General features: G+C 46.4%; 1 protein-coding gene across 4 annotated transcripts in view; it reads left to right on the top strand.

Annotated features, from left to right (window-relative positions):
- JCAD (junctional cadherin 5 associated) overlaps positions 1 to 21468 on the top strand; it is a 60134-nt gene that overhangs the window by 11407 nt on the left and 27259 nt on the right. For 2 of the 4 annotated variants that reach the window (XM_038127340.1, XM_038127337.1), the window contains exon 1: positions 19643 to 19771. The exons of 1 other annotated variant lie outside the window; for it this stretch is intronic. The gene's annotated coding sequence lies outside the window, so the exon portion shown is untranslated. Of the gene's footprint in view, positions 1 to 19642; positions 19772 to 21468 lie in introns of those variants that run through there. One more of the 4 variants, XM_038127341.1, reaches the window with a different exon arrangement.

The following is a 21468-nucleotide window of genomic DNA, read 5'->3' as shown; positions in this document are numbered from 1 at the left end:
ATTTCTGTGTCATGAGGGGGAGTATTGTCAGATCGCATTCTCATGATGGGAGAGGCAGAAAATCCGTTCTGTATATCATGTGACCTTGGCTTGCAACTCCACAAAGGATTTCTTCAAGCCCTGCTCATTATCTCGTTTTATACTTTAAAGAAAAGCGAAAATGCTGGTGACAAATGGCCTCGTTTATCACATTTAATTGAGTGACTATTCTTTTAAGCCTCTGAAACACACTTTGGGCCAAAGCACTGGGAAAAGAACATGCCATTTACCCTGGTCTGCTGCCAGGTCACATTAAAACATGTTCAGGAGGTGTTTTCTAGATCAGAACACGGAGCCGGAGCAAGGGTGTGCACTCTCACCACAGCACACTTCCCTCCTGGTTTCTAGCAACCATGACAGTGTCAGCTCTTTCACAAGCAAGCAGCAGAAATGAGCAGAAATGAAAAATTTGAGTGAAAATGTTGTGGGAAGGGTGAAGCCACTAAAAAGTTGTATGTGAAAGGTGTCAATAGTTCCTTGCTGACTGAGGGAGTGCCCAGAATGGGACTGGGAGGGTCTCCCTTCATCCCAGAACTAACAACAGAACTAACCAGCATTTTCAGTGACAGCTTAGGCAATGTGGAAATTAGTGACATGCCTGTTGCAGCTATGGCTGGTGCGCTGATTGTAGGTTGCCAGAATGACAATTGGAGGTAGGGATTGAAAACCCCAAAGATGCAGTTTGGGGGGGGATGAGTGCACAGCTTCCCCCAGTGTCCCTGAGACAGGCTGGCACTGACTGTGTGGGCTGCTGCTCAGCCCCAAAGGCCCACGGGTTGTGATGGGTCATGGGCTGCCCCTAATGTCTACCTATAATGTCATACTGTTGCAAGCAAACCCCCAAATATCACTGTAAACTACACAGATAGAAACACAGCCTGTAAGACATCTCTCTTCCTGCAGTTCAGCTCCCCTTGATAATGTGAGACTTCACCTAGAGATTTTTCTTATGGAAGGAGATAATATTCCTCAAAAAGGGTGTATGCAGGTATGTACAGGAAGGTAGGCAAAAGAAACTGGGTTTGATTGAAGAACAGAAATCTAAAGAGATTAAGAAAAAAAAAAAGCTTTCAAGCACATAAAGGGGTGACCAACAAGAAAATTAATAAACTGGTCTCTGTCCCTGCTGCAGATATCAGCCGCATGCTAAAATTTCAGTCTGGATGTGACTGGGTCTGGCTAGGAGGGAGTTAAGAAAAACTTAATACAGATTTAAGGAATGTTTTTAATAGTGAGTGTAGTAAAACACTGAAATACTTTGTCTCAGGGGACCATGAAGGTTTTGTTATTAAAGATTTTTCAGAACAGGTTATACAGACATCTGTAAGGATTCACCGAGGCATGGGATGGAATGATGGACCGGAGCCAGCCTGAGTTCCTGGGGACCCTTTGCATGAAATTTTCATCACATTAATGTGAACACAAGACCCTTCTTATAGAATACTAAAGACACCACCCTGGTTTTTCACAAATCCCTCCAAAAAGGCTTCAGTCTCCACTGAGCCTGTCTCCAGTTTGGAGATGGGAATGCTTTGACTCCTTTCCCCAACCCACTCTATGACAAAGGGGCCAGTGAACCCCAGAGTCACAGAAACCTTCTCTCCCCTCCTGTCCTCTGCTAGCCTGGGATCCCCGAGATGGAAAGGGCAGGGGAAGGACCCTTGTTCCAAGTGGTGCTGGAGTCTTGTGCCCTGGGAGAGCCATTCCCACATTCCTGATCCTTCCCACGGCAGCACATACAGGATGCTCCAAAGCCCAGTGCCACCCCACAGCTGCTCACCCCCGAGGACACCAAGGGACTTCACAGCCCCTGACCACCCCCACTGACCACAGGGGGACCCAGCATTGCAACCTAAGTAAAAGATTGACACAAATCCCACTGTCCTGATTAGCCACCCATCTAATCCCTGTGATGTCAGCAGGGTTTTGCCTGGCAGGATTTGGCCCATGGCCAAAGAGCTCTGGGTTTCATAGTCCTGGCTCTGGCTGCTGGTGGCAGGAAGAGGCTGCAGGTGTGAACCTGCAGGAGGAGCCTGAGCTGGTTTTAGATACCCAGCAAGATTTACTGCCAAGTTTTGTACATCTTTGTGGGAAAGGTGTTTTGCATGAAGAATGCAAAAAAATCCTACCATGGAGTTCATCTTTAACTACACAGCATATACATATATTATGTGTATGGGTATGGGTTTGATTCCATCTATGTGTATAAATACATATATATAAGTATATATGTGTATGTATATATATATATATATGTAGTAATTGTACTGTTTTCATGTTTTTTACAAGCACGGTTTCAGGGGATAAGACAAGGTACATGTGTGGTGTGGGGAGGAAAGGAAGAGATGGAAGGAGAGGAAACTGCTATTGTACACAGCAGCTCTTTTCTAACCCCCATATTTTACACTGATGGAATGCACCCAGTGACTGTTTCTACTATTTAAGGAAAAAGGTTCCTATACAAAATCCTCTGGTTTTGAAGTGATCCTTTTATAGGCATAAAAAGATTTTTCCATATCCCTCTGTTTGATTTCTTTTCTTTTACTCAGACCTAGCTACTCAAATAGATATTTGCAGAATATCATGCACTGGAATCAGACACTTCATTCCTATTCTTGGTACTGGAGATGAAATATCCCACCAATTTACCACATAAAGCCATGAGGATGCAAACTGAAGTCAGTTTAGCTGTAGGGCAATACAAGAGAGAATTGAATTTCGTCCGGCACCCATCCCAAGGGATCTTGTGCTGGCAATGACCCATCACTGAATTGAATGTGCTGTGTGTTCCACAGCAGGTTTGCCTCTCTCAGGCTTCTCACTGGTGGTGAATATTAATGGTGTTTGTAATCTCATGATTTGGAATAACTATATGTTAACCTTGAGTTAATAGCACAGGGGTTTAGGCTGCATATCCTAAACAACAGTTGGATGCAATGCTCAGCCTGCACCTGGAGCAGGAACCTGAACACTCATTTCACATGTCCCAGAAGTGGGAAATGTGGCATTCACATCTGTTCAGGCCCAAAACGTGGCAGACACGTCCTGGACAGCGAGGTGCTGGCAGCGATGTGTGGCGGGGCTGTGGTGTGGGGTGTCTGGGCTGTGGCTGTGGGCTCTCCTGGGGAAGACTCATGCAGGCAGCACACATCATGGGCAGGGTCTCAGGTGGGATACACAGCCCAAGGGCAGATGCTGAGCTGCTTGGCCCAACTAAAATCCTGGCATGTGAAGCAGCAAAGCAAACCCCAGAGATTTACAAGGAAGTCCTGAGTCACCTGAGGGTTCCCTGTCTCTCTCTTCAGGCAACAGTGTCCTCGGGAGCATCTGGGCACAAGGGCCAAGCTGGGGACCCAAAAGCAGCACCACACAGCTCCGTGCTTTGTGAGGACCAACACAATCTTTAATTTGGTACTCAAGCCTATACAGTCATATACTGTGCTGGGGGTAGCTTTTCTGCACAAAACTGCAAGCCAAGGGATTTACAGAGCTCCAGTAGCTACTCACTGCCAGATGTCTGTTATCTCATCACATACATATGCTTCACAATGATGCTGGAGCTAATGCTTTCCTGCACCACCACAGAGACATGCCTGGTACCACCAGTTTGTGCCGACATAAATAACAACCTGTCCAAGCATCAGCCCTGCAAGGGCTGGGGGAAGGGGCAAGGACATATGTTCCCGATGGAAATACAACCAGGGGTTGTGCCCTTGGTGGCTTTCAGTTATGTAATTTTATCTCAATGCAACGTGAGAGGAAGCGATTCCTCCACACAGTGCATCCATCGTATTTGGCTGCCTGCTCACTTACTTTTTTATGAATGTAGGAGGACCGGTAATAGGGACGATGACAAAACTACAGCAAAGCAGCTGAGACCCCAGTATATCATAAAAATTAAACTGCTATGTGACTCCCCCTTGACAGAAGAGGTATGCTCACTCATCCCTGCCTTAAAGTTATGTAAATCTCTGACTTCAGAGGAATAAATTTTGATTTACTCCCACACTGAATGAGTGGGAAATGCTAAAGCTGAATTTTGGATCAGTGGTACAGGTCTCAACTCTACAGGCTTTGAGGACTTTCAATTTAAAATCAACTTTTTGCTGTATATGAGGTCACCACAGAAAATTACGTGATCCGCATATGCCTCCAGCTCATCTAGAAGGAACAAGTAAGGCCAGGCTGAAGATATATAGACAGAATGGGGATGAAAAACTAAGCGATGTCTGCCCACAGAGGGACAAACTCGTGGCACCCTCCCAAATTGTGGGTGGTCTATTGTGCATTGCTCTAGTCAATGAGAACATTACACTCATACATGCAAACCTAATTTGAAAAAACAGTATTTAAACAAACAAAGAATGTATTGTAACCTCATAATTCATACCCACTGAACCTCGGCTCTGTACTCCAGTACATAGTAGCCTTCTCAAATCCTGCAATTTGATTTTAAAAAAGGAGTGCTGTGGGCGTTGAGTTAGTGTACAAGTACACAAGACCATTGATGACTCTGTTTTCATCTACTCAGAGCATAAGGCAAGTAGGTGATTTATTTTTTTTGGCACTGCTGGCAGATAAGCTTCCACTATTACGAAGCTGTCATGGGCTGGGTGGGCTCCGGCTGTCAGTCAGAGAACGCCCAGCAGAAAACCCAATTCAGTAATGACATCCACCTCAAGGATGTGCTGTGGAGGAAGGCTGTAATCCCTGCTTCTCCCATGGCACTCAGAAATAGCCAGGAGTGTTCCGAGTCAACAAAGGACTTGGACTGTTGTTGATTTTTGTAAATGTCGTGGCACATCACGGGATATCGCAACTATGCTACAACTGAATGAAAAATGTTCCAATTCAAATAACAACTAAACCCTGAGACTCAAAAATATAAATCCTTTACAAAGATGCCAAGATCTGGTGCCACCAACCCCTTTTACAGACTTCAGCAGAGTGAGGGCAAGAAGAGCAAGCTGGGGCTTTTTTACTTGGCTGTTGCTCTCTCAGCTCCTACAAAAAGCTGTGATCACCTGGACTCTGGAATTAAAAAGACAAACTTTTGACGGATATTCCCACTCTTGCCAAGTTGTAGCTAATTTATCCAGATCCTACCCTTTCCTTGAAGGAAACCTTGATTATCATGCAAATGACATCTTTACCCCATTCATCTGAGATCTCAGGAGGAAAAGGAATTTTTTAAATTAAAGATTGCTAGAGAGGTATAACAAGTAAAAAGACCATGAATAAAAATGCATGATGAGGGCTGAATATCAGATTATATTAACAGCCCTGCAGAAGTGCTCCATAGCTTTAAATTTCTGTGCTGTGGGTTTGTGTGTCTCCATGGAATTACTCACACTTCTTGGACAATGGCAGCCTACTCTGTACTCACTTCTACTGTGGAAACAAGGTAGCTCTCCGGCAGTTTCAAGGCCAACAACAAAGACATCCCAAAGAATGGCAAATCACAGCTCCATATGCACATGTACATTCTTTGAACAGGTCTGAAAGCATCTGCAGTGGAGACCAGAGCTACTCAGACTTTAGTGACTGAAAAATTTTCTTCCCAGAACTAGAATTTTGTCACTGTTTTTCTTTAAGTCACTTGTTGCACAAAAAGGTTACTTTTGTGGTATATTTTGCAGTATATTTTAAAAAGACAGCTGTAATTTAGGTCTACAGTTTTTGAAAAACAAAATACCTTAAGAAATTTGAATGTCATTTGTCCATCTTTAGTACCTGGTGCATAACAATTCAAGAAATTTCAAAGGGTATTCTTTGTATTTTAGGGGTCTCTTCACCTTGTTTGTCCATACCCCCAAAGGCTGGGCCACTCCTCCCTTTCCTTCCTTACCAAACCTGTTCACCAGAGTGGCCCCAGGACCTCAACACCACCATCACTGGTGCACTCTGCATTTTGGAGAGGGGTGAACATCCCCCCTGCCCACTGTGCAGGGGAGGAGCTGCACCCTGGGCCACCCACAGGACCTGATGGGACATTCCAGGTGAGACCCTCAGTCTTATGCTGTATCCAGGGCTGCTCCTGTGCTCCTTCTCCTCCCTGTTTCTCAGCCAGAGCTTCGCAAAGGTCTGAGTTTCTTCTAGCTGGCAGCTGTGCATGCTGCTTTCCTTGATGAAATCTCTTTAGAAGCAGCGAAGATCTGAGGGCTCCCTCAGCCAGAAAATCAGATTTGGCTTACCTGAATGTCAGGTCAGCTGAGCTGCAGTTAATAAACAGCTGGGGATGAAGAGGGACAAACAGTGATGGAGTGGCTTCTGGGAGCCTGTCACATTGGTTTCCTGCAGGGTCTGGCCTTCGGTGCTGCCTCAGCTGTTGCCTTGAGCCCCCCTGCCCTGGCAGCAGCCAGCGCTCGCATGGCCAAGGGCAGATGGTGCTGGACAGAGCCAGCTCCTCACATGTCCCAAACCCATGGGGACTTCATGGCCTTGCCGCACCTCTGGCTATAGCAGAGCCACACGCTGCCTGGTGCAGATGGACTGACAGCACAACGTCACAGGCCTTCTCTTGGTGGGAAATGCAGCTAAATAACCCAACCTGTTACTTGTCCCTGCCTGTCAGTGGGCCAGGCCCCACTGCTGCTGGGATTCCAGACTCTGGGGACAGAAAACTGTCTCAGGCTCACCATGCCTGCATCCCTAACCACATAGCCAAGGCCCTCTAAAAATGTTCATAGAGGTGGAACGAAGTGGATTATGCAAGGAAACCCTTCTATACAGTAGCTCTAAACATGCTGCACTGCTTGAGGAGAGCGTTCCTACTCTGTATGCCCACCTCCCCTGTGAACCCCACACATCTTCTTTCCCTGGGCATGACCTGCCCAGTATGGAATCTGAGCACCCCTACACTGAGCTCAGAGCTTCTTTCCAGGGTGGAATGAAAAAGGCAGACTCCTCCCATGTGCTGTGGGTTGGTTCTAGGACTGCTTGCACAGGCAGGGCTGTGCCCACACTGTCAGGAAGCTGTGCAGGGAGATATCTTGCTTTGGAAGAGGGGATAAAGACAAAAAATGCAGAAAACTGCTGAATATGTGACTCCTGGTTACCATGGCTGTAATCCTCCTCACAACACCTCTATGCTGCAGCTGAAAGAAAAGTGGTTCAAGGCAGCCATGGGCTCTGCCACGGGGATTTCATGGTCTTCAGACAACATATGGGGTGACAGCAGGTGTTGCAAGGGGTGACTCCAGGCACACACTGGTTATGACAGTGCCCCTTCCCACAGATGTTTAGGGGCCCTGGCATGCTTGGATTTGGACCCCTTCTCCTTCCAAGGCATGGGTGCCCCTAGAGCAGGGACCATCCCACTGCACCCTCCTTTTGGGCATCTCATCACAAAATGGACACAGTGGGAAGGCACTGCTGGAGGTCCTCTGGGGATTCAGATCACCAGCCCTTACCCTGTTTGCTCATCTCCTTCTAGTCAAAAATGAGATTATTCCCTTCAGCTGCCAGAGGCTGAAAATAAAAATGAGTCAGATCTGATTTTGTACCACTGCAGTCAGACTTTCTGTGCTGTGCAGGGGAAACAAAGAAAGGTGAAATCCCTGTAGGGAAGGATTTGCAAAATTCTGCGGGAAATTGGTATTACAGATAATTGTTTCCTGCTGAAGGGATATAACAGAACTTTGCAGAAAAGCTGCCCTTTTCAGCAATATCCACTGTAGTGTACCCAGGCACAAAAGTCTGTCTCTAGCATAAATATGCTCCACTGCACATTTTCCTCCTGCACCTGAACTTGAGTACCGGTTAATTCCACTGGGATTTCCTTTAAAAGAGACATCATAGTGTAAATGATAAACCTGTTAAATTACAAATGAGGTGAAATGGTGGGTGCTTTGGCCTCTGGAGCATCAAGACTTTGATTCTTAATAGTAGCTGTTGAGACTTACCAGTTGAAAATGTGAAGAGAAAATTATTGACCATCAGAACAGAATTTCCACTCCTAGACAGGTTCATGCTGCCAAAAGGCACTTTTTTCATGTTTGGCTGAGCATAAAAAAAGACAATTATGAGCAGCTTCTTTTTTTTATCTAATTACCAGTATTTTGAGAGTATGTCCTTTTTTTTTCTTCCTGTTGAAGGTGCCACATTAAAATAAGTCAGCATTAATAAAAAAAATATGACAATTAAAGTAGTTCTAACTTTCATCACTGTATACAGTGATGGATATGTTTATATATATTATTTAAAAATCTATTTTTTCTCTAAGCCAAGACACCATTGGTAGGCTACTCTGAGCTACAGTAGTGTTAATAGTGGATGGGAGAGTGGGTCCTCAGACAAGCTCCTCTTTATTCTTCCACTGATCTTACCAAAGCAGAATGATGGCACTCGCTGAAGCAGATAATGCCATCCATTGAACGAAGCCCTCTTGCTCAGCTCTCTCTGACAGCTCTGAATTTGAAGCAGCAGAATCTTTGACCAGACAAAAGAAAACTTCTGCTTATAATTATCACAATGAGACCAAAACCAAGAGCAGTGTGATTGTTTTATTAATAGTGTGCTTTGCCGCTCCCAACCTTTGCAAAGTCTGTATATCTGGCTCTCCAAAAATATTACTACTTGGACCTATTTCATATGGATCGTGAAGGATAAAGACATTCCTGAAAGCTCACTTGCCAGCTCTGCTGTTCTGCCAGCAGCAGTAATTTGAGACGGAATCATGGCCTCTTTGAAATATGGATCACAGCAGGGCCAGAGGATGGGGCCCAGACAGACACACATGGATGGACAGATCTACAGGAGATTCATTTTCTGTCCCACAGTAGCTCTCATCTTCCCTCTTCTGCTGCTCTGCAGTTTTCCAGCTTAGGACACATGTAGGCAGAGAAGACACCAAATCTCATCCTTGAAATCTTTTCAGAAACATGCTTCCACATTGGGCTCTTCTCCTGATTGTGGGAAGAGCTGCCAACTGCAGAAGGCTGGAGCAGGAAGTGGCTCAGATCTCATGTTTTCCTTACACATCTCAGTAATAGCTTTTTGAAGAACTCGAGCATTTTTGCAGGACTGAGGGGTGCTGATGGCATCTGGTTTAACATGATAAACTTTTCTTGTCATCCCAAATTTACTGGCTAGCAGATCAGCTCATCTGTTAGATGGGTATAGTGGCTCCCTGACATCATCAGGAGTGAATGTGTTGCATCGATTAAGCCTTTTACAGCCCAGCTTGGATTTAGGTAAAGAGCAGTAACTGAAGGGCTTAATGAGGAAAACAGCCTGTGCATGTAGAGCTCTACCTGAGATTTATATTTGAAAAGTGCAAGTTTCTGTCACACGGAGCCCTAACTGCTTTATCAGACAAGGGGAGAGACCTGGCAAAGTGTAATGGTCTCATGGCAAGACATGTGAATGTAGTCAGGATGTCAGAGCACCCAAACATAGTGCAGCAAGGGATGCTGCCATCCCAAATAACCAGTTCCCAGCACTGGGAACTGTGTGCCTCAGTTTGTCATCTACTCAGAGCTTTCTTGGAAGTAAGTGTTTTTTTTAAGAGCAACATGAATAAGCTGTAGTAGAAGAGCAACTATGCTCTTTCTCACTCCCTGTAAGTCACTGCAATTTGTAAACCCCTTTTCTGCAACTATTTTGAGCTCTATCTTGAGAAAAGAGGCACATGGACATACACACTCTGCAATATAATGGAGGAATTGGTTATTGGAGGAATTTTGTACTTTGTTAGGAATGCCTTTAAGCTATTCTTGTATAGATTTCTATTGGTAGGTGGCAGTATGAGTGGATTTGAGCCTGGCATCCCATGACCCACCCAGTTTCCACACAAGCAGCAGATGCCAGACCTCACTCCACCATTCCCTATCAGGCCACCAGTAGCAAGAACAGTGGAGGAGAAAAAATCCATTTTCAGTGAAAGGCATCTTTATCACTTCTACTGTTGAGTTAGAGAGTGGGAGGAGGAGAGTGTTAGATGGTGGAAAACATACTCAAGCCAGGCTAGTGACTGTCTCCTCCCTCGTCAGCATAAAATCACCTTTGTGCTGTTCTCTTCATGACCCTCTGGCTGCAAAGAGCCCCACGGTGGCTACATCAGCTGGAAAAAAAACAGCATCAGCCACAGGTTGAGCAAGAGCAGCTGTGGCTGCTGAATTTAGAGCTCTGTCACATCCACAGAGTGTCTGGGTATCCCAAACACAGCCACCTCATCTGCAGGGCTGGACAACACAGACACAGCACGCAGGCTCTGGTGGCCAAGCCCAGTCAAAATGACAGCACCTAGAGTCAACCTTCTGCAGAAGTCCAGGTTTTTAAAGAGGTTCAGGGAAGGGGCATACAAAGGGGGGAACCTAAGTCCTTAGGCAGCTGTGAATCACTGTCTTGGATTTAGGCACCTAAGTGGTTTTTTGGACTTCATCCCAAACACTTCATTGAGTGAGTGTTGCATTAGCAACAGCCCAGTCAGAGGATAAGCAGCAACAGAAATGCTCCAAGCTGCTATTTCAATGCATCCTAGAATGCAAACAAATGATGGCTGCAAAAACAGCTGTACTGGGTTATGGTGTCATTGCCCCAAGCTGTTTCCTTCACTTGTACAAGGAAACACCCCTCAGCAGAACTTCCTTCACTGCAAAACCTTCAGCCCCGTGCAGTCCAGAAATCCATCCAGGCTGGAACCACTGACTTGGTGTTGCAATGGACGTGCAGGTCCCACTATCCATACATCTGACTCTGTTAGAGGGGAAGGTGGATCCTGGCAGGCAGAGAACAGCATCTTAAAGCAGTATTGTTAGTTCTGTAGGGATTTGTTTGCCTCTGTTTTCAAACATGCAGTGGCCATGCGTAAGGACCCCACAACTTTTGCAACTCACTCTTCAGCTTCCCTTCTGAAATATGTAAGTAACACGGCTACTACATGGTTAGTGGTGCTGCTCATGACCACTCAGTTCATTCTCAATAGAAGGACAACAGAGGCTGATGGGAATGAAAAAGATAGGGCTGTGTGTGCCATTTTTTCACTTTAGGCAAGCATATTCTGATTTTGGATGGTAGACATTCAGGTGAATGCTGCCTGCAGGGCACAACAAAAGATGGAGCTGAAGTAAGAAGATTCAGTTCTATTTTAACTTTCCCCTTGGAGTGGATGCAGCTTGACTTCTCTGATGTAGGCTGCCTGGCTGTAAGTTGCACATGCAGGGGAGGGTTTAATCTCCTTTCAAACAGCCATTCATTCAGAGGCTGGCTGGCTGCTTTTCTCCCAGAGCACTCCAAAACAGCTTGAACAAAGGCTCTCCTTCCAGGTTCAGATCTTTGTTAGGGGAAGGCAGAACTTATGAGGTCTCCCATCTAGACAGGGGAATGTGGGACCCCCACAGCAGGGACTTGCCTGAGGGGGTGACTAGGTTTGGGCACAGTGGCAATGCAATTAAAGTGTGTGTGTGGTGTAAATGTCCCCCAGCACCCTGGTCTTTAAACAGCCTGTCTCCTCTAAGGGATGCCTGCATGATGCTTCTGTATCACAGTGCTGCTATGAGCCCAAATGGCAGGGATGAAGCTTGATCCAGGGAAGGAGAGGATGTGATAAATAAGGCTTCAGTGGTGTCTGTTTCTCATCTGAAGTAGAGAAAATATGGTGAAGTAGAGGTGTAATTTCCACAGATGAGTCTGGAAGTCCTGCAGTGCATTGGAGGCTGCATAAATTGTGTATAAGGTGACCTCAGAACAAACCCACCTAGTAAAATGCACATGGATGCCTTTTGATTAATCTGAATGAGGCTTTGCTAAAAATAATCTTCTATTATTTTGGTGCTTAGTTCCATTTTCTCTCTGGGGAAGGAAGGAAGGAAGGAAGGAAGGAAGGAAGGAAGGAAGGAAGGAAGGAAGGAAGGAAGGAAGGAAGGAAGGAAGGAAGGAAGGAAGGAAGGAAGGAAGGAAGGAAGGAAGGAAGGAAGGAAGGAAGGAAGGAAGGAAATAAAACAATTCATAGCTTGATCAGGAAAGTCTTCTGGTAAGAGTTTGCATTTCTCTGCCTTCCAAGAAAGATTTCCTTGTAATTTCAGTATAAATTTCAACAACACAACTAACAGATTTCAAGGACTTTAAAATCCAAATGAAGCCCGGTACATGCTGACATTCTGGTGCTGCAATCCTTTGCACAGTTGCTGTAACTTAAAAGGTTGTCAAGCAAAACTGTGTTTCCATAATGCTGCTTAGATAAGTTCTCGGTACCAGTACTTTTCCAAAAAAGTATCTCCTTTCCTATCTCTTAAAAAAGCAATTCCAGAGGACAGTAGATAAGAAATGGGGATGACATTGGTATCTGCAGAAATGCGTGTAAAAGAATAGGGGAGCAAATAAGAGTTCAATTCAAGACTAAAATATACATGCACAGGGCAAGTTTATTACTGTGGGGCTGAAACATATCCCCACTCACTGTGCTAAACCTGTCTAGGAGAAGGTAGAAAGGAAGGAAGCAGCTTGGAAAGCTGACTCTGTACAGCAGGGATGCTCTGCACAGCTGTATTTTTCTTTTTCTGGTTTTCTGCATGAAGCAGAGGTGGGTTCGTACCACCCCCACAGATAACAGGACACTCCCTGTGTGATTTCATAGCGTAGCCAGGCATTTGGAAAAGATTTTTCTATGAAGAATGGATTTGAGTCATAATCCTTTGACCCCGTGGCCCATCCGAGAGGGCCGTGACATGTCGCTGCTCGCTGATAGCGACTCCCACGCCGCCTCTCTGCTCCCGCAGCGGTGAGCTGCTCAGGGTGGGGCATGTCCCTGGCCTCCCTCCAGAGCCCTGGGATCTGTGCAATCTCCAGTGTCAAGATGTGTTTGGATACGGGAAGCGCGCCACTGTTCTGTATCAGATAGATAACAGGAGCATCCCCTCGCCCCAGGAGACAGATGCCTGGTGCTGGGTGTTGAGCGGCCAAGGCCCGTCTGTCTGTGCGCTCTCTGCCTGCTCTTTAACCCTGCATGACAGTCACGTCTTCAAGGGGCTGTTTCTTGGAAGATAAACATAGCTTTCCTGGTTCCAAAATTACAAGCCATTCTCCCATTTTTTTTATTTAACCAAGAAAGACTGTAATTTCAGCTTTTTTGGGTGAGGCTCTCTGGGAATGTGCTGACATGAAGGGGTCTTGCAAACTCTTGTTGAACTTTTTGAGTGCTCCCATTACAATCAAGCCTTTCTTCACTCTCTGTCCTTGCTACTGTGCTCAAATTCTCTTATTTTAAAAACCCAAACAACCTACTGTAAATAGCTTTCTCTCCTTGATGTCATAAAACCAGCTCATGCAGATCCACTGGAGCGAGGCAGTATTTCAGAAAGGGCAGTGCTGCCTTTTGAAACTTAAGATTTGAAAACTTATATTACCACAGCTAAAAGCTGAAATCAGTCAAATAGCTATTAATTCAGTCCTTATGGACCTAATAGAAACTATGACATAAAGCACTGATAAAAAGAGAGTTTTTATTGTGTATTAAAACACAATAGTTTCAATGATGATCTCCTCTCCCTGAGGGAATCTGCCTCCCCAAGGAAGGGCTCACTGCAGAGGCTCCACCATGACTGGTACCCAAAGTATGGCAAGTGCTGGGGGAAGGACAGTCACTCGCAGTGTTTATCTCCAGCCTCCTGGGGGCAAGCAGGAGGACTATCATGGCAATGGCAGGCCCACAGCCCATGGCCACTGATCCAGCTGCCCCCTCCCTGCATGTCCTTGCCAGCTGCACACAGGTGCCTCAGCACCCTGAGCCTCTCAGTATGGCAGTGACTGGGCTCGGGAGAAGGGAGTAACCTGCTCCAGGGCAGCTTTCCTTTATCTTCCCAACAATTGCAGTCTGACCAAAGTTTTGAAGACTAAAGCCTTTCCAGACTATTTCTTGATATTTACTGCTGTAGCTAAAGGTTCTCCTGCCATCAGTATATATTTTCTTTTACTTCTAATAAACCCCAGGGCTTCAGTTGCCTCTTAATAGCAGTGATTTCACTGCCTAGACATACCAGTGTAAATAAATAAGAATGATTTTATCTGTACTCTATTTGCCATCTTCCAGTTTATTGTTTATACATATATGTTCAGGAAAGGGAGGAGACATTCCCAAAAATCCTCTCTGGTTTCTATATTACTTCACATACCTTTATCACTCTGGCCCTTGTGCTTCTCTTCCCCCAGGTTCTCCACTGTTTCAGAGTCTATTCTCCCAAATATAGACCTGGTCAGCACCCATTATGTATTTGCAAGTTAAATTATCTGTATTAGTAAGAATATGATTGCAGCTGTTTCGAAGATGAAGTTGATTCTTTTCTTTTTCCCTCAAGTAAATTTGAAATTTATTTAATGAAAAAGGCAAAGAATTTTTAGCTAAAGCCTGTGGGTAACCTCAGTTTGTTTTCAGCCTTCACAGTAACTCCAACAGGACAGTATCTGAACTTGACACAGTAAATGTGCAGTCACAGCAGGATGGTGCTGAGCTGTAGCCAGACATTTGATGGAAGGACAGGGTGGAACCCACAGCTTGACTACACTTACACTGGACATCAGACATGACCTGGTGGCTGCTGAGCAGTCACAACTAAATGTGAGGTGGGCATTTCCACAGACATCACCAACGCGTTGTGGTAACTCATGAGATCTGACCAAAGGCTGCTCTTCCTTCATCCTATTTGAAGTCTGTTTTCCTCATGCTCTAGTCTGCACAATGATTTTAATGAGACCCACAGCTCCTACTAATTTCTTCTTATTACAGAAATCAAGCTAAAACCTGTACCTGGAAAAAGACCTTTTCCCAACTGCACATGTCTCACTTCCCAGTGTCTGTGGGTCTTCCCTCTGAGCTTCCCTGAAGCTCACATCTCTTGCAGGAATGCCAATGTGGCAGTCACAGCTGAGCCTCCATGTGTAGCTTCATGGAGATGGATGGAGCTGCCATAACATCTGCATTGTACCACTCTGTACCCTGGTACATAATGCATACACTATCAAATCTATAGTACATTATTGAGGAAATGCAGGAATTAGTCTTCTCTGAAGTAAAAAGCATTCAAATTTTGAGCTAAGAAAAGCAGGATAGATCCAACACCAACACGCCTTGCTACTGCATAACTTTTCTCCTTTTATCTTCCCCCACCTTTGGGGGATGACTCTTCCTCCCCTCATCACCTTGCTGAGAGGCCAGCTGGAGCTTCTAATCCTTCTCAAGAGCCTTTCAGCTGAATGACTGCACAAATATTTCAGTCAAGAAACACCCCTGAAAAACAAGGCTTAGCTGTTCTGTTCCCCAGCTGGGTGACAGGGGTAATTACTGTGATACCTTCCCATTTCTCTTGGGTGTTATGATGAGAAACTCATTAGTTATTTTCTGAGTACCCTGAGCCAAGTCCTTGAATGAAAGAGCTGTAAGGATTGTTTTAACAATATTTAGCACTTCAAAAGTTTTGGAAGCACTACCTAATTTTCCCAAATGTAAACTAGCTAAATTCTGCAGGGTAATTTGTGTGCCACACCCCTCAGTCTTTTCGTCAGTCTTCACAAGGTTCAGGAACTCACATGATATGGGTGTACCCTTCCTCCGTGTTAAACAGACGTTTATTTTTAGCTTTTTCACCCCCTATTTTTTTCCTCTCTCCAGCACACTTTCATGTGTCATACTTTAGGACATCAAGGTATATCTGACAGACCTGATAGCTTAGTCCTTACACTTAAAGGAAAATACTCTCCATCATTTCTGCTCCCCAGCAGACTGTGGCACAACACCTTGCACAGACAGCAACTGCTCAGTTGCTGTGAACTAAATAATCTTTGCTGAATGGTCACCACCTGACATCATGAACTATTTCACTCTATTCAGTACACACCCACCCCTCCTGCTCTTTTGGGATGTGTAGGAAGCAATAAAGCAGTTCAAGAAAAGGATCCCTGAATACCAAGTCAAAATACAGCTAAAGAAGCACCAGAGAACTGGCAAATGAAAACCTCCCTTTTCCACAGCAATGCTTAGTGTTTCCCTTGATGTAGCAATAAAATATCTGAAGTTTCTCTGTTCCAAGCTAAAAAGAGGCGCCAATTGTATAAACAAGGGATTACTGTGGGGATGGGCAATGTGAATTTTTCTTGCAAGAAGGTAATAGCTATTTTGATTTTGACTAGCAGCTGTTCTAAGTAAGTTTAACATCTTATGGCTGTAACATGCCATATAGGATGGACAGGAGGAAAAAATAACTGGGGGTTTAATAGCACATCTGTGGCTAGTTAGTTATGGTAAACTTCAGGTACGCGGTGATTTCAGCATATGTTCCTAAATATTTTCCCAGCAACTGGATCTAAGACTAAACCTGTTACAGTCTTCTGGGGAGTAATTAATGCACCTAATCACTTGAAACCCCACCAAATTATGAAAAAGTGTGCTTGATTTCACTGTAAAAAGCACTGATGAATGATCACCTCCAGAAATGAGGCTCCAAGCCCACGACAAGTTCTGTAGGAATGGCAGGAAAGTTCTAATCCTGAGCTGTGACACTGCTGATGGGACATAAAGCATAAACATAAAACCTCCCAGTCAGGGAGTTTTTGAGGCCAGGGAGAATTATAAAGGCATAAAGCAGCAATAACTTGCACTGAGCAGAGCACAACTTCCCATTCACTTGGCACAGTGATGACACGCTGCAGTGCTGTTGCTGAAGAGTTGGCTGGTGTGCAGCATGTCTCTGTGTTTTTCCTTTTCCCTTCCCTCTAAATTAATTCATCTGTATTTCCCCCATCTGGCCTGTCTTGCTCATGTTTGTGTGTTTCTGTTTTCCACACTTTCTGTCCATAATGGCCACTTGCAGGCCAGACTTGCAGGCGCTGCTCTTCATCTCCTGAAGAGCCAAGTTCTGGTTCCCGGCTTGCCCAGGCACGCAGACCTGCTCTACCATGTCCCACAGGATCCTGATCTGAGCCTGCCTGCTGTGACACAGGGATGCTCTACTGCTTGCTGGGTTCCTGCAGCCCCACTGTGCTCCTGTCCAGATACCCAACTTTGCACACACAGCCATCAGCAGCTTTTGATCCGTGGTTTCTTTGCCCTTCTCCTTGCAGGGGGCCAATAATGGTTCTCTCCTCTGTTGCCTCTGTTGCCTCATTGAGTCATCCTGCCCCATCACACTGATTTTTACCCACCTCAGGAGTCCTACATGGCAGGACAGTGAGTGGCTTTAGTGCTCTTTTCTCTTCTGCAAACTCCATTTGTATGCTTCTCTCTCAGCCACATTTAATTCTTTTAGCCTTTTAAGGATGAAGCTCTAAACTCAAGAATGTCTGACTATGGTCTGCTTCTCTGGAAAGAGCCAGGAGAGGGAGATCTCCTCAGGCAGCTGCAGGACTGTGGGCTTTGCAGGGGAGCAATGCTCCCTCCATCAGTTGTGCATATTGACCATCAAAAGGCAGAATTGCTTTCCTGCCTCCTCTGCTTTCCTTCATCTTTGCCCTTCCGGCAGTCACAGTCTGCACTGCAGTAGCAACCTGAGCCCACAACCCCACTGATCCGAGCACCAGGCAAAGGCACAGCAAGAAGCAACATCTGCCCAAAGAACTTGCTCTCTAACAGGCAGAGGGCAAGGTGATGCAGGAGCAAAGGAGTCCCTGACAGCTGCACTGATGCTGAGAAGCTCAGCCCTCAGACTTCCCAAATCACAGACTAACTTGTTACACCAACCCTCTGGGCAATCCCCCTTGGACATTAATTGGGGCTGCCAGCCATCATTTGTTGTTAATTGTGAATCCAGCCCAAGGCATCCCTCCCATTGTCCCAAAAATCATGTTTGCTTTCTGGTGTCTGACTGTGCAGCTATGTTCAGCTCATGTTTTCAGTTTTTTCTCTGTAACAGGAGACCTAGGAGCATGGGCACTGCACTGTTTTCTTTTTTTAGGATCTTTTCCTCTGTTTTTTTTAACTTCAAGGTCCTTTGACTTCACTTGGGGGAAATCTTCAGTGACTGCAGGACTCCAGACAAATCTACAGGAGTGCCTCTTTCCAAGGTCTGCACCTCCCTTTACAGCCCACAAAGTGTCTCAGAAGAGATGTAGCAAAAATTAGCCCCAGGTGCAGAGAGGCAGGCCTGAGATGTGCTGTCCTCTGTGCTTTTATCATGATCTCTACATGCTGTGACATCATGAAGACAAAAAGATGTCCCTTCACTCTGACACTGTTCAGTAAATGGTCCCATTTTAAATGGTCCAATAGAATGGTCCAGCCTGTTTCCCCCCCTCCCCACCTCTTCCCATCCCTTAAATCCGGGGCCAAAGCAGCTTTCCCAACAGAGAGCTGTGAGCTCCAGGAACAAGGACCTGCTCCGTGTGGCACACCATGACTACACAACCACAGCAAAAACTTTTGTCTTGGGAAGAAGTGATTTAAACAGGACTGTCTTCTACAACCAAGGAGAACAAACAGCTCAGAGCTGCAGCCATGCAGATGAGAAAATCATTCTGGAAATTTTTCTAACAACACAGAGGAGACAAGTATTTAAAGAACCCAGAACTCCCAATTTGCCCGGCAGAGTCAAGATATTTAAATAATAAACTGTAAGTTGTGGCAGAACGGCTTCCTTGATGGAGACCCTTGCTATTGTCACATCCACATGAAGCTGCTCTGTGACAAAACTTAAACCTTCTACTGACTGACTACTGTGTCAGCTACAAGACTTCACCACAGGAGAATACAGGGGTTTCCCAACCAGCAAAGCCACAAAGAACTTCACAGGTACCCTGCAGGGACAGGGTGCAAGGGGTCTTGCTCAAGGTCCCCCAGCTGCCAGTGGCATTGTGTTTGGTGGCTGCATCATGTGTCAGCAGCTGCAGGCTCACACCGTCACTGCTGGAAGACAAAAGGAGATGTCCATAGAAAAGCAGGTCAATGACAATTACTCCCAGAGCCCTGGGAAACCGGGGCACCAGGAAACCTGTATTCAGTTCTGGGCTCTCCTGCAGACTTCTGCTGTGACCTTGGACTCATCACGTAACTTTACTGCCCTTGTTTTCTCACTATTAACTAGAGCACATATTGAATAGGACTCAATTTATGAACATGTGTAAAAGCGCTTTGACAGCCTGGGGTAAAAGTCAATTAAGACAGGGCAAGCAGCTGATGGGCCCAACCAATTACTAAAGTAAATGATTCACAAACATACTTTTTTTTTGGAGAGTGTCATTAAACCAAAAGAGATTTGCAAATTATTCACCTGTTTCTAGAGGCTGAATAGATCATGTGGAGGGGAAAGGTGGGAAAGCAAGCAACCGACAATGCTTCAAAAAAGTTTGAAGACCATGTTGAAGACAAGCCCTTTGGGCGCATGGCCGGGTGCCAGCAGGAACAGCAAGTTTTGGAAAGGTCTGCTCGTGTCCCTCTCCATCCTTGATAGACCCGTCTTCCCTTCTGCAGATTTTCCCTGTGCTAAGAAAGTTGATGTCGCTCATCTCAGCTGAGCCATGAGCTGTGCTCATCTGTGGAGAGAGAGGGAGGGCAGCAGCCGCCCGTTCAACTTTGCGGAGCAAACACGCCGCCTCCCGCAGCGCCCGGGGCGTCGCTGCCCCGCGGAGCCGCCCGGGGCGGGCCGGGGCGGGCCGGGCCGCGGGGGGACGGGCGGGGCGCCGGCACCGTCCCTCCCTCCGTCCCTCCCGGCCCGCCCCGCCCGCCGCGGGCTCGGCGCCTCCCGCAGCCGCGGCCGCTGAGCGCGGCGGCCCCTCCGCCCCCGCGGGTCCTGCGCGGCCGCCCCGAGCGGTGAGTGCGGCGGGCCGGGAGCGGGCGGCGGGCGGCTGGAGGAGGCGGGGAGGGGACGGGGAGGACGGCGGCGCTCGGAGGTGTCCCGGAGCGGGCGGCGGTTCGCGGCAGCGGGGGGCACATCCCTCGGGTTCCCATCCTTTGCACCTGCTGGGTCTTCTCTCCCCCCGTGACCGCCGTCTCTGGCGGGGCTCTCTGCCGGCGTGCCCCGGGAGCTCGCCCTGAGCCGAGGTCCCGGGGAAGTTGGTCGGTGCCGCTCGCTGGAGCCGCTCCCCTTCATTCACCAGCGGTCGCTGCGGTCCCCTGCGCCCGGGACCGGGGCTCCGCTGTGGCTCGGTGCCGGCTCTCACCGAGCCGAGAGGATGTGGCACCAGGGTCTGAAACACCAAGTGCCGTCCCTCTTGGTGTTTATCTGCGCTCCGGTATTTACGCAGTAGTTAAATGGCTCTTTGGGTTATTTTACTTTCTGGTGGTTGTTTTAAACCGTGTCCTGTTGCAAAGGAGACAAAACCCCAGCTGTTCTGTCAGAAGGAGATCTGTGCTGTTATGTCATTTCATAATTGCCTCAGAATTGCAAATCATGGCCTTAGTCTGCCACTGGATCTGTGCCAAAGGACTCTTGCATCTGTTAAGGATGGGTGGTTGTTTGGGTTCTTTTCTCTTTTTTTTTTTTTCCTTTTCTTTTTTTTCTTTTCTTTTTTGGTCAAGAGTTGAGAATGATGGCTTTTTATTGGCATGGGCTCTACACGTTAAGTTACTCCAGCCCATGTCTTTAAGTGAACACACAATGTAACCGTTCTAAGTAGTCAGTCTGATTCACAGAGTCAAGACATTAAATCTTGGCTAGTGACAATGAGAATTGTGTCCTGCTGAAAAGTATTCAGCTGCACTTCTTTGCGTGAGCTGAAGCAGTTTCTCATTGTTACTTCAGAAGTTCCGATTCTGCCCAGAATGGCTGTTGCTTTTTGTGGGTAACAGACACATGGAAAACAGCAACCTTCCGGCTTCAAACTAAACAATATCAGATTAATGACAGAGAAGGGCTCTACAGATCAGAGATGCAGTCACTTGCAGAGCCTTAATTTGTGCCAGCACTTGGTTTGTAATCACAGGGGCTAGATCTGCTCTACCCTTCTATGCTGTGCAGTTCTACCGCTCACTATGGTACCATTTGGAGGAAAAAGTGTATTCCTGCCAGCTATTCCCTTTTCCAAGGATGCTTTGGGCAGCAGGAGCAGGAGGAAGTTGAGGCAGACTGCTGCCGTGGGATAGAGAAGCTGAGCATGGCTGTGCCCCTCAAGGCAGGATCATCTCTAAGCTGCACCATCAGGGGCACATTAGAATACCAACTAAAACACTAATTTAGTCTATCATTTCAAAGGCTGGGCCCTTCTGCATCCTCCCTTCCTATGATGATGTTAAGTATTTCTCCACGCTGCAACATGTATTTGCCAGCTCTTGGAAAAGACGGATCTTTCAGGGTCTGCCAGGCTGTGTGTATCAACTGGCATATTACAGTACTATATTGTTCTTTAGATGCATAACTTCACTGGCCTCTTATGACCTAAAAAGCACACAGAAAATAAACAAGGGCATATTGTTCAGTGGGAAGGATGCAGAAAGTTCTTCTACGTTAGCTGTTAGCTCGGGAAACACAACTTTTAAGTGTTTCTCCTGATTGTCAGAAGAATGACATG

This window comes from Motacilla alba, chromosome 2 (assembly GCF_015832195.1).
Source record: "Motacilla alba alba isolate MOTALB_02 chromosome 2, Motacilla_alba_V1.0_pri, whole genome shotgun sequence".
NCBI classification, from domain to species: Eukaryota; Metazoa; Chordata; class Aves; order Passeriformes; family Motacillidae; genus Motacilla; species Motacilla alba.
This window is presented reverse-complemented; position numbering and strand designations above follow the sequence as displayed.